This window comes from Castor canadensis, chromosome 5 (genome assembly GCF_047511655.1).
Source record: "Castor canadensis chromosome 5, mCasCan1.hap1v2, whole genome shotgun sequence".
NCBI classification, from domain to species: domain Eukaryota; kingdom Metazoa; phylum Chordata; class Mammalia; order Rodentia; family Castoridae; genus Castor; species Castor canadensis.
Window position 1 is genome coordinate 75274789 of NC_133390.1, and position 11367 is coordinate 75286155.

The window sequence follows — 11367 nt, forward strand, 5'->3', positions numbered from 1 at the left end:
AGTCTTCCCAGATGCACACAGTATCACATTTCTTCTTTGCTTTCTCTCAAGAAGGGATAGTTTTTTTTTCCCCAAGAAAGTGTCTTCCAAGGTGGATTGTACCAGAGGGAAGTACTGGTATTTGGCTCTTTTGACCTTGAAGATATCTTTAATGTCTCAGGAAACAAGATAAACTATTTCTGAAATATTTCTGAATTTTTCTTGTTGGTAGATGTAAGCAAGATTTCTTATCAAAATCTCCCAAGTCCCAGCCTGAGCCTACAGAGAAGATCCTGTTAACATCATAGTCACATGTTTATTTTGTCACACACCCCCATCCCCTGCTGCTGATTCGGGATCTCAGTGCACCCACTCAGCATCCTCCCCCAACTCCTCCTTATTTCTGGGATCTCCAGAGCAGCTCGGACAGCTCAGGGTCCACTTAACACATTTTCCTTTCCAGCCATGTTGGTGCTGCTGGTGGGGAGACCCCTGGCCACTGCCCTGCAGCCACTCCAGCGCTCCCAAAGTGGCAAGACTGTTAGTGCTGAAGTGTTGGGTTCCTAGCCAGTTGCCACAGCATCAGGGAAGCAGGGAAAATTCTCCTCTTTGTGAGGATCACACTGTCCCCAGGCCAGGCCTGACCATTCTGCTCGGTGCCTTTTCCTGTCTTTCCCATCACCCACGCCTACTCCAACACACACATCTAACTGCTCATCAGTTCCCCTTCAGGACCACTCCTTCCTTCGTTCATCAGCCCCAGCCAGAGAGGCCTCAACATACACTCAGCAGGCATTATCACTCTGCTAATCAACTCTACACCAAAAGAAACAGCAGCAGAATGACCCCTTCTCAGACTGCATCCGGAAAAGGGGAGTTAAAACTTTGACTTTTGCAACCCTGGCTTCTTATGGGCAGCACTGTGCAAGGGCAGGGTCAGCCCCGAAAGTGATGCCTCCCTAAATTTTGCACCTTTGGTTCCTTGTTTGCCTCACCTAGTTCTGGTCCTGCTTCTCAGAGTCCTTTCCTGCTACATGGAACCTCCCTTCAGCCACCCCAGGTCTTCATCTCTAGCAAAACCTGCTCCCAGGAAAGTCGTTTCCATAAGTCGCACATACCATGGTGTCTGCACTCACTCCATCCCTCAGCTGTGCGGTGATGCCACCTGATGATGATGTAAAAGGGCGGAGCAAGGAGGTCACTAACACTCCACACCCAGTGGCCTGTTGACTTTGGGAAAGAGATTAACTCTACATTTTTTATGTGGCAATTGTGATGATGAAATGAGACACCTTATTTCAAAGCACTCAATAAGTAATGATTTCCCACCTCAGAAGGTCACAGGGGGAGTGTTTTCAGGGCTAGGGGTGGAAGGGAGGATAGAGGCAGCAAGGGCAAAGGCCGTTGAAAGACTTTTCTGCGTATATACTTTGTTTTAATTTCTGGTGAGTTTCTACCTTGGCATTACTAATAAGATTAAAAATTCTTAAATATACTGCTTCCCAATAGAGAATGCTGATCAGCTTTAAATAACCAAGAACAGAATATTAAAATGGATTTATATGCTATGAGTTTAATTGGGTAAAATTTTATGTGGGTAAATCAGAAAATGTGTTGAATTTGGAGGACACAGACTCTAGGTGAAATTTTTATTTCCTTTCTTTCCTTCCTTCTTTTTTTCTTTTGCCTTCTACCAAAAGTTTCTATTTCAAAGTTGATCGAATTTTTCATTTTCTTCCAGGAGCTGTCCATATGGGAGGATTATTTCATGGTACAGTAATTAAATCAAATAGATGGTTCCATATATTAGGTCAGCATGATAAAGTGACATTGTTCCCAGAACCTATTTCCTTGGAACTGTCTTCTCTTGAGAACTGGTCCTTAGCCTAGGTCTCTTTCAGTCTCCTTGAATCATTTAACATAGACTTACAACCTGCTGAGTACTACTTTTCAAAACTCTTTTGCTATCCACACAATTATTTAAAAAACATGTTTGTCGAGTTGAAGGTTACGTGGCAATTAAGCCTGCAGAGAATGTTTAGATTTGGTGCAGCTGAGGGGGAAAATACACCTCTCTCCCCTGTTATTTGCACCATTCCTGCTCAAAATAGGACTTGGCGTCTCTCTGTGGGTGGGAAACCTAATCATTTTTTTTTAACTCCCCAGAAATCTTTATGTGTTGTTAAGGACCTTGGAGAATAGACAGTTGTCACTGACAAGGTTTCCCTCCCCACAGGAGAGGGAAGGGCAAGTCATCGTCAGTGCCTGACTCACTCTGCTTCAGATACAAGAGGTTCCCCTGGTGTCTCTGTTCTTTTTTAGTTTTCAGATTGATCAGGACAGTGTCCCAAGGAGGCTGTTGAGACACCGCAGTTAGTGATTGATGTGCCTCTGGAAGTACAAAGAACCCCTCTCCCATTAAAGACAGTATTCTCCCCCACCTCTCGCCTACTAACACAAACCAGAAGCTCTGAACTAGTCATTTCCACTTGAGAATAACCCTGGACACAAAACACAAACATGCCCTGGCATGGAGGGCATGGATGTGTAACCAGTCAGTGGCCAGGGGACAAACTCACGGGCAGATGAGGAGAAACTCTTCCAGTGCTGGTGGTCCCCGGCCCGAGACCCCAAGGCCCAGGGGCAGGAATGGCAGAGGCAACAGCTCCAAACCATGAGAGGTAGGGGCCTGTTGCAGAGGCTTATGACTCTAGGCACTGAGGTTGGAGGCTTATTGCTCTGCTTTAACCACCAGTGGCCCCAGCACTTGGCAGCTATTGTAATCCTCGGCTTCTAGCGACAGTGAGCGGCAGCAGCAGACAAAAGCAAGCAATGGCAGGCAGCGTCCTAGTGTTACAGCTCTCAAACAGGCCCTGGGTGCCCTGACCCTCAGTCCTACAACAACGAGTGTTACAGCTCTTGGGATGCTACTGCTTTGTTCTGGGGCCCTAAGGTGTCTGTGACCCTTGCCCTGAAGGCTTGGCAGCTCCCTGGAATTCTTCCAGGGACCAGGGCTTGTACTTTGTCATCTTCAGCTCTTCACAGCCCTGTTGCCTCTGTTGCCTTTGCTCTCCTGCGTTTCTGCCCCAGCCACTCTCTGGAACTATTCAACTGCCTTCTCTTTGCTACTGACTCCATTGTTACTGCTGCTGTCTTCTCTTCGTGTTACCAGCTCAGCCCACACTAATAATAATAAAGGTCAAAACTAGGCAAGAAAGGAAGGGCCTCTGGAGAGAAGCCTTTTACTGGGCCTAATGTTGCAACACCAGTGGGCAGCACAGAAGGGTGATTCCTGGCTGTCTTGAAAAGCCAAATAGTCTGCTTAGATAGCCAGAAAGGAGGGGTGGCACAGGTGTTTACACGAATCCTGGCAGACCTTCATACAAATGAAAATGTGTTTGCTCTAATCCTGACACAGTCCCTCGGGGAAATGAAAGACTGTGTTTGCACCTGTCGCAGGCCTTCTGCTGGGACACCAGAGGAAGTGCTCCTTTTCTCACATTGGTAAAAAATGGCTAACAGGGTCATCTAGAGTTCACCAAGGCTTGTGATGGCAAAAGGTTTAGCACAAATAGTTTGAAATAGTCATGGCTGAGACAGTGCCTTCTGGAGAAAGAGTTGTGATTTGCAAGCATTCATGGTTGCCCTGTAGCTTCCTCAAGAGTCAAAACAGCTGGGCTGGCATGAGGGCAGTATGGCTGACTGCTTGGCTGGTAGTCCTTCATACAAGTAGCGGGAACACCAGGGAAGGGTCTAAGAGCTGTCAGACAATTAATTCAGCCAGGCCCCCAACATTTTAGCTTATTTAAAGGAAAAATAGAGTGCTTACAATGAAGGTCTGTCATTAACATTAACAGTGATTTAACAGTATTTAACAGTGCTTTACACTGCTTAACCCCTGCCCCAGTGCTCCAGGTGAGGTGGGTCCCTGTACTCTGTTGCAGAAGCATTAATCACTAATGTTTATTGAGTACTTGCTATGTGCCAGGTGCTGTACTAAATTTTATTCATGTATCATCTCATGTAATCTTGTTAACAATCCAATGATATGGATACTAGTAAGTCCACTTTACAGTGGAGGGTGCATGCAGAGGACTGTCAAACGTAGGCCTTGCCTTGCCTTTCCTTGCCTTTCCCTTGCCTTTCTTTGCCTTTCCCTTCCTTTCCTTTCCTTCTCTTCCCTTCCCTTCCCTTTCCCTCTTTTTTGAGACAGGGTCTCACTATGTAGCCCACCTGTCTGAATTTACCTTCCTCCTGCCTCAGTTTCCCAAGTGCTGGGATTACAGGCATGTACCTGGCCCCAAAATGGACCTTTTCTGCTTGACAATTCTGACCCAGATTGCTCCCAGGTGGGTTATCCTAAGACCTGTGGTGGAGGCAGTAGTCATCTTGACCATATGGGAACATGCTTGTCAAGAGTTTTCACAGTGTCTTGGAATCATGGGAAACCAAAGGGACTGTTTCCTGGTGTTCCTTAGACTTAATTAAGGCAAGCAGACTTTGGTACTGGCAAACTTCCAAACTGAATACATCCCTCCCCAGCATCACAGACCCTTCATTCTCAGAGAAATCTGGAGAACCAAGCAAGAACTTGTGGATTCTACCAATCCTCCCAAGCTGGAGGTGGGACAGAAGGCAGACAAACAACACTGGGTACCTACTGCGTTTAATTTCATTCAACCCTTCTGGCAACCCTGAGAAGCAGGGAACAAGTTCTCATGTCTCTCTCAGTGTGGCCCACTAACTGTGTGAAAGTTAGTCACATGGGTATGAGCTCTGAGGATTCAAGATGGGAATCCCTTGCATTTACAAGGTATGTTGTCCTTTTTAAGATAGTCTGGCATCCATTATGTCTTCTCATTTACACCTCACAGGACAGATGTTCATATTACACCAGGGTTCACAGTTGGACAGGAATAGGGAAAATGGACCTTTGAACCAGGAATCCTGCTCTTTGAACCATCTCCTTCTTCTGCACCACTTCTACAGTGCTGGGTTTTGTTGTTGTTTTGGCAGTACTGGGGTTTGAACTCAGGGCCTTATGCTTGCTAGTCAGGCACCATGAACCATGTCCTCAGTCCTGCACCACTTCTGCAGTGTCTTCTCCTGCCCTCCTCTCCAATCCTTTCTCATTCCTCCTCTATCTTCCTCTTCCTCTTTTAATAGGAAAAAAAAAAAACTTTGAGTAGAAAATGAAGCTCTCTTTTTGGTTTTCCACCTTCTAACTCTGTGGCCTTGGAAGGCCCCAGGTCTCATTCTCCAGGCCTGCCTGGACCCTTAAGGCCACTGGTAGGTGGGACCCAGCAACCTAGCAGCCCCCTCCAAGAGTTATCCACTGGCCCTGCTGCACTGCATGCCCAAGAGGAGCCCACCTGCCTGCAGGGTACACAAATGTTCAGTACATTTCTGCCCTCAAAGCTTTTCGGGGTAGAATGAGAAAAACCTGGGTTTACAGGTTCCCTATATTCTACAAGGCTGAATGCAATAGGTGTCAAACAAGAGTCTTTTATGTTCCAGATGTTTCTCAGACCTTATCTTATTTAATCCTCACAAGGACCCCCTAGGTGCTTTACCCTCACTTTGCAGGTAAGAAAGCTAAGATTCAGAGTTCAGGTTTACGCCCCCCGCCACACCGTGGCCCAAGCACACCATTTCTCCTACTGTTAACATGGTACACTCAGGTGGTGTATTTATTACAGTTGATGAACCAATGTTGATACATTACGGTTAACTCAAGTCCATACTTTACATTAGGATTCACTCTTTATGTTGAACGGTTCTGTGGGTTGTGACAAATGCCTAATGTTATGTGTCCCCCAGTAGAGTCTCATATAGAATAGCCCTGAAAATCCTCTGCGCTATTTATTGCTCTTCCCTTCCCCCTGGAAACTGCTGACCTTTTTACTGTCTATGCTTTTGCCTTTTCTAGAAGATCAGATAGTTGCAGTAGGTAACCTTTTCAGATTGGCTCTTCTCATTTAGTAATAAGAATTTGGTTCTTCTATTCCTTTTGTGTTTTGATAGCTCATTTCTTTTTATAACTGAATACTATTCCATTGTATGAATGTACCACAATTTTGTTTATCATTCACCTACTGGAGACATTTTACTCACTTCTAATTTGGGGGCAGTTAAGAATGAAGCTGCTATCACCATTTCTGTTCATGTTTTTTGTGGATATAAGTTTCAGTTCAATTAGGTATATACTAAAAAGCATGGCTGCTAGATCACATATGCTAAGAATACATTTTTTTATTGTTTTATTATTCATATGTGCATACAATGCTTGGGTCATTTCTCCCCCCTGCCCCGACCCCTAAGAATACATTTAGTTTGGTAAGAAACTGTTGAACTATCTTCCAGAGTAGCTAATATGAACTGAACTGTGTAATCCCATATAGACATGTTGAAGTCAAACTCTTAGTTTCTCAGTGTGTGACCCTATTTGGAGATGGTATCTCTAAAGGGTAGTTAAAGCAAAATTAAATCATATGGATCATAACCCAATACCACCAGTGTCCTAATATGAACAGGATATTTGACCACAGGCAAACATTATCACAGAGGGAACACCAGGTAAGACAGAGGGAGGAGACAGCCATGTACAAGCCAAGGAGAAAGGCCTCAGATGAAGTCAACCCTGCCTGTACCCTGACTTTGGACTTTTAGCCTCTAGAACTGTGAGAAAATAGATATACGTACATGCGAATAAATGAATTTTAAAAATCCATTATCCAAAAAAAAAAAAACCTAGACAAAAAAAGAAAATAGATTTCTGTTCTGTCCTAGCCCCAAAGCATGTAAAGGTGAACCCACTGGGATTGGCTGGGGGAGAAGAGGAAAACTTGTTCCAGAGGAACAGTCTGAGGGATCATCAGAATTTCTGCAAATGGAAAAAGAAGAACTGTCACTTGCTGAAACATGTTTTTTTCCTTTTTCCAGGTTTGAAGAAATTTCAAGGTGCATATAAATGCAATCATGTCTTAGGAGATTGGCTAATACAAAAAAGGGAATTTTCAGACTTTATATAACCTTGCTGTTCAAGTTAGCATACTGTCATTTTAAATTTTCTAATAAAACTGTTTTTTCTTAAAAAAAAGAAAATTTCGGTTGTGTAAGGCACTCCATCTGTGGTATGTGACAGCATACGGGGTGTGTTATAAGCATTTGTCCTGACAACGCTTGCACTCTAATACAACAGTGGTTCTGCCATTCTGCATTCTCCACAATGAACAAGAGTTCCCATTGCCCCATCCCTCTGAGCATTTGGTGCTGTCAGTGTTTGGAATTTTGGCCATTCTAATAGATGTGTAGTGGTGTCACATTGTTTTAATTTGCAGTTCCCTGATGACAGATGATGTCGAGCATCTTGTCACATGTTTATTTTTACAACTGTATATCCTTTTTTGGTGAAGTATCCAAATCTTCTGCCTATTTAAAATTTTTTTGTTTTCTGATTGTTGAATTCTAAGAGTTCTGTATGTATTTTGGATAAGTCTTTTATCAGATACATATTTTGCCAATATTTTCTCCCAGTCTGTGATAGAAAATGTTTTTTCATTCTTTGATAAGCATCTTTCACAGAGCAGAAGTTTTTAATTTTAATCAAATCCAATTTATCCATTTTTCTTTCATGATTCACAGTTTTGGACTTGTCTCTTAAAAGTCATTGCCAAACTCAAAGTCACTTAGATTTTATCCTATGTAATCTTCTTGAAGTTTTATACTTCTGCACTTTCATTTAGGTGTATGACCCACTTTGAGTTAGTTTTTATGAAAGCTACATGATTGCTGTCTAGATCCATTTTTTTGCATGCCACAGTCTAGTTGTTTTAGCACCACTTGTTGAAAAGATTGTCCTTTCTCCATGGAATTGTCTTTGCTCCTGTAACCAAAGTGAGTTGGCTACATTTTTGTGAATCTATTTCTGGTCTCCACGTTCTGTTCTGTTGACCTTTGTGTCTATTCTGTCACCAACTCAATGCTGCTTTGATCACTGTAGTTTCACAGTAAGTCTTGAGTCTGGTAGCATCCATCCTCTGCCCTTGTTCTTCAGTAATGTTGGCTATCGTGTTATGAATAAGATTTTATGAGATAGAAATGGAAGTGAGAGTGCTCAGGGGAAAAACTGAGCAGAGGTTCAACAGAGAAAAAGAGGAGATGCACTTGAGGACTGGTAAGTAGTTCCAGGTCCCTGTGCCCTATTTTTTGTCTTTTCTACAAAATAAATGTTTCTGATCACAGATGCAATTGTTCTTTCCCATCAGGATTTTGAGGATTCAGGCCTGGACAGAAAGAGAAGGAGGAAGCTCCTAAAAGAATTTATAACCTGGGTCAGGTGTGTTCTGCCCACCATAGAGGTTAGGAGTCCTGGCTATAACAGCGAGTACTTGTGTTGAGCACATCTTTCTTTCAGCTTGGTATAGACAGATGGAGAGCCCCACAGGTTTCCAGTGGGGGAGTCAGAGACAGGTTGGGAAGGTGCTGATTGGAGTCAGGAGACCTGAGTTCTAGCTTGTGCTGTACCATTTTTGGCACTGTGGTACTGTGCACTTCACCCTTCTGTGCCTGGCTCCTTTATCACTACGGTGGGGATGATGATAGATACCCTCCCTCTTGGCTTCCAGGGAAGACAGAATAAGAAGCAATCAGGGAATGTGTGCAGCACTTTGTAAGCTATGAAGTGCTGCACAAGTCTAAATGATGACAAAATTGAAGGAGGGACCTTTGAAGGAAACATGCCATCTGGCATGTAGCACATGGCTGTTACATCTCAGGTATGTCCATAAATGACCACAAAGCATCAGCAGTGGCACCACTCACAGACCCACCTGCCTTGATTTGCTTCAGATGTTTGTGAGTTCCTTAAAGGCAAAGGACCTGTCACTTGCCACTTCCTGTATGTGTTCCACACCTAGCACATAGAGGAGACACTCAGTGGGTATAATGTTGGCTTTTTTTTTTCTTTTTGATTGGACTGGTGTTTGAACTCTGGGTTTCACGCTTGCAAAGCAGCCTGAGCCACATCTCCAGTCCATTTTGCTCTGCTTATTTTGGAGATGGGGGTCTCATGGACTATCTTGCCTGGGTTGGCCTTGAACCTCGATCCTCCTGATCTGTGCCTCCCAAGTACCTAGATTACGGGCGGGGGCAGGTGCCCAGTTTAGCATCAGCTTTTTATAGAGCACCTTGAGGAGGCCATTCTTCATCAGAGTTTATCTGATAAAAGTAGCTGACCACAGACGCTGACGACTGATGGTTGAAAAAGTCAATACATAGTGTCCTGTAAAGAAGATGCACATTCTTTTACTCAGCCATTCCACCGCAGCTACTGGCAGTACTGAAGCTCCCCACATGTGCAGCGTGGTGATGGAGAATGTTATTGCAAGATTGTCCACAACAGGGAAACCCAGAAACAACCTAAGTACCCATCAACAGAAGCATGAATAAACACATTGCAGAAAATTCAGTGGATTGCTAAGTAGCAGAAAAAAATGAATCAACCTAATATAAGTAAAAATGAAGCTCAAAATTAGGTTAGAGAGATGCATACAGTGCATCACAAGTCATATGAAGTTGAAAACAATGCTAGCTATTGTTTTCTTACTCATGCAATGGGATGATAAAAACGTGCCTGGGTAGGATAAACACCAAACTCAGGATACCGCTTTCTCCAGGGGACCCGCAGGAGGGAGCGTGGAGGGGGACCTAGGGACTTCCATGGCAGCTGTAAAGTTTCGTTCTCTTTAAAATGTCTGAAGCAAACATCATGTGGCCAAAGCAGAGGGTGGGTTATTATTTTATTCAATATTTGTTATATATCTGATATATTTCATAATTTTGAAAACCCTTTTTTGATAAGATTAAATAGTTTCCCTATTTTCTTCCTTCATCTCTTCCGTCCTTTCTCCTCTCTCCCTCCCTCGTTCCCTCCATCCCTTCATTTCTTCCCAACTACCCAGGAAACGTTTGGAAGGCAGTTTAGGCTGTTAGACACAGCAGGGTCTCCTGGACAAGAGCGATGACCACTATCCCAGTACCCCGCTCTGCCGCGTGGTGGCGCTACATTCCCCAGGATCCGGACGAACCAGAGCCGGCAGGTGGGGAGCATTGCTAAAGCGCAGAGCATCTCCTGGAGGTAAGTTAAAGGGGCAAAAAATGTTTACTTCGGAAGAGGGTTCAGAGGGGCGGGTGACCACTGCTCTCACGTGCCTAAAGTGGGGCAGGCAGTGTGATCTCGGATAAGGGCGCAGAGCAGAAGGTAGGGTGGGAAAGAGGCCGGATCGACTCGCAGTCACAGCAGTCCAGTGAAGGGCCCCGGCTGCTCCCTCCCCAAGGATAAGGAGGAAGAAGTCCAAGCTTGGGGTGCTGGAGGGAGAATTCTTGCCCCAAGTTCGAGGTTGCCGACATCTCTCGTTAGAAAGGATCTCATAACCTCTGATCATTTGGATGTCCACTGTCTCCAAATCAATCTGCATGTTCAACGCAATCCCGAAATCCTAACGGGCTTTGTTCTTTCTGTGGCGGAAGCTAATAAGATATTTAAAATTATGGAGAGCCACAAATAATTAAAACAATTTTGGAAAAAGGAAAACAAAGTTGGAGAGCCTATACCTGACCTCAAGATTTACTACAGCGCCGCAGCCATGGTGACCGTGTGACAGATGCCTACAGATTCAAAAGTGAGAGCCGCTGTCGGGATCTATAACACACTATTTTTTTAGTCTTGATTCTCTAAAAGGTAGCAAAAATAACTATTATTCTATTATAGTTCATTACATCTTCTAGGAGATTTATTCTTTTTTCTTTCTTTACCTCTTTTCTTCTAAGAGTGTTTGCTAATAGTTTTCAATTATATGCAATTCTGTATAATTTTTAATTAGTTCTTCAATTTCAACAACAAAATCTGTTAGGATTTTGGGATTGTGTTGAACCTATATATTAATTTGGAAAGAGCTGACATCTAAATGATGTTGACTTTTCTGATTGTCATTAGTGTGATGAAATTTTCCTATCCTTTTACTTTTAACCCATCTAGCTTTATAATTGAGAGTTTTGCTGTTGTTGTTTTATAGATAGTATATAGTTAAATCATACCTTTAAAATACAATCTGAAAACCTTAGCACTTTAATTAGACCATTTATGTTTAATATAATTTTAAATATAATGAGCCAATACAGTGGAATCATAAAAAGTATTCACTCTAAAAAAATTAAAAAACAGAAAGAAGCCAGGTGTGGTGGCACACCCTTGTAATCCCAGCACTCAGAAGACTGAGGCAGGAGGATTGTGAGTTCCAGGCCAGCCAAAGCTGTACAGAGACACCTTGTCTCAAAATAAACAAAAACAAAACAATAACAACAAACCCCAAAAAGACAGGAAGAGAA

At 43.4% G+C, this 11367-nt stretch overlaps 1 non-coding gene across 1 annotated transcript; it reads left to right on the plus strand.

Moving 5' to 3' along the window:
* Window positions 1-6727: 6727 nt before the first annotated feature.
* LOC141423688 (small nucleolar RNA SNORD22) lies at window positions 6728-6851 on the plus strand. The gene has a single exon (XR_012448515.1). It is a non-coding gene; the product is annotated as a small nucleolar RNA SNORD22 (small nucleolar RNA).
* Window positions 6852-11367: the final 4516 nt, after the last annotated feature.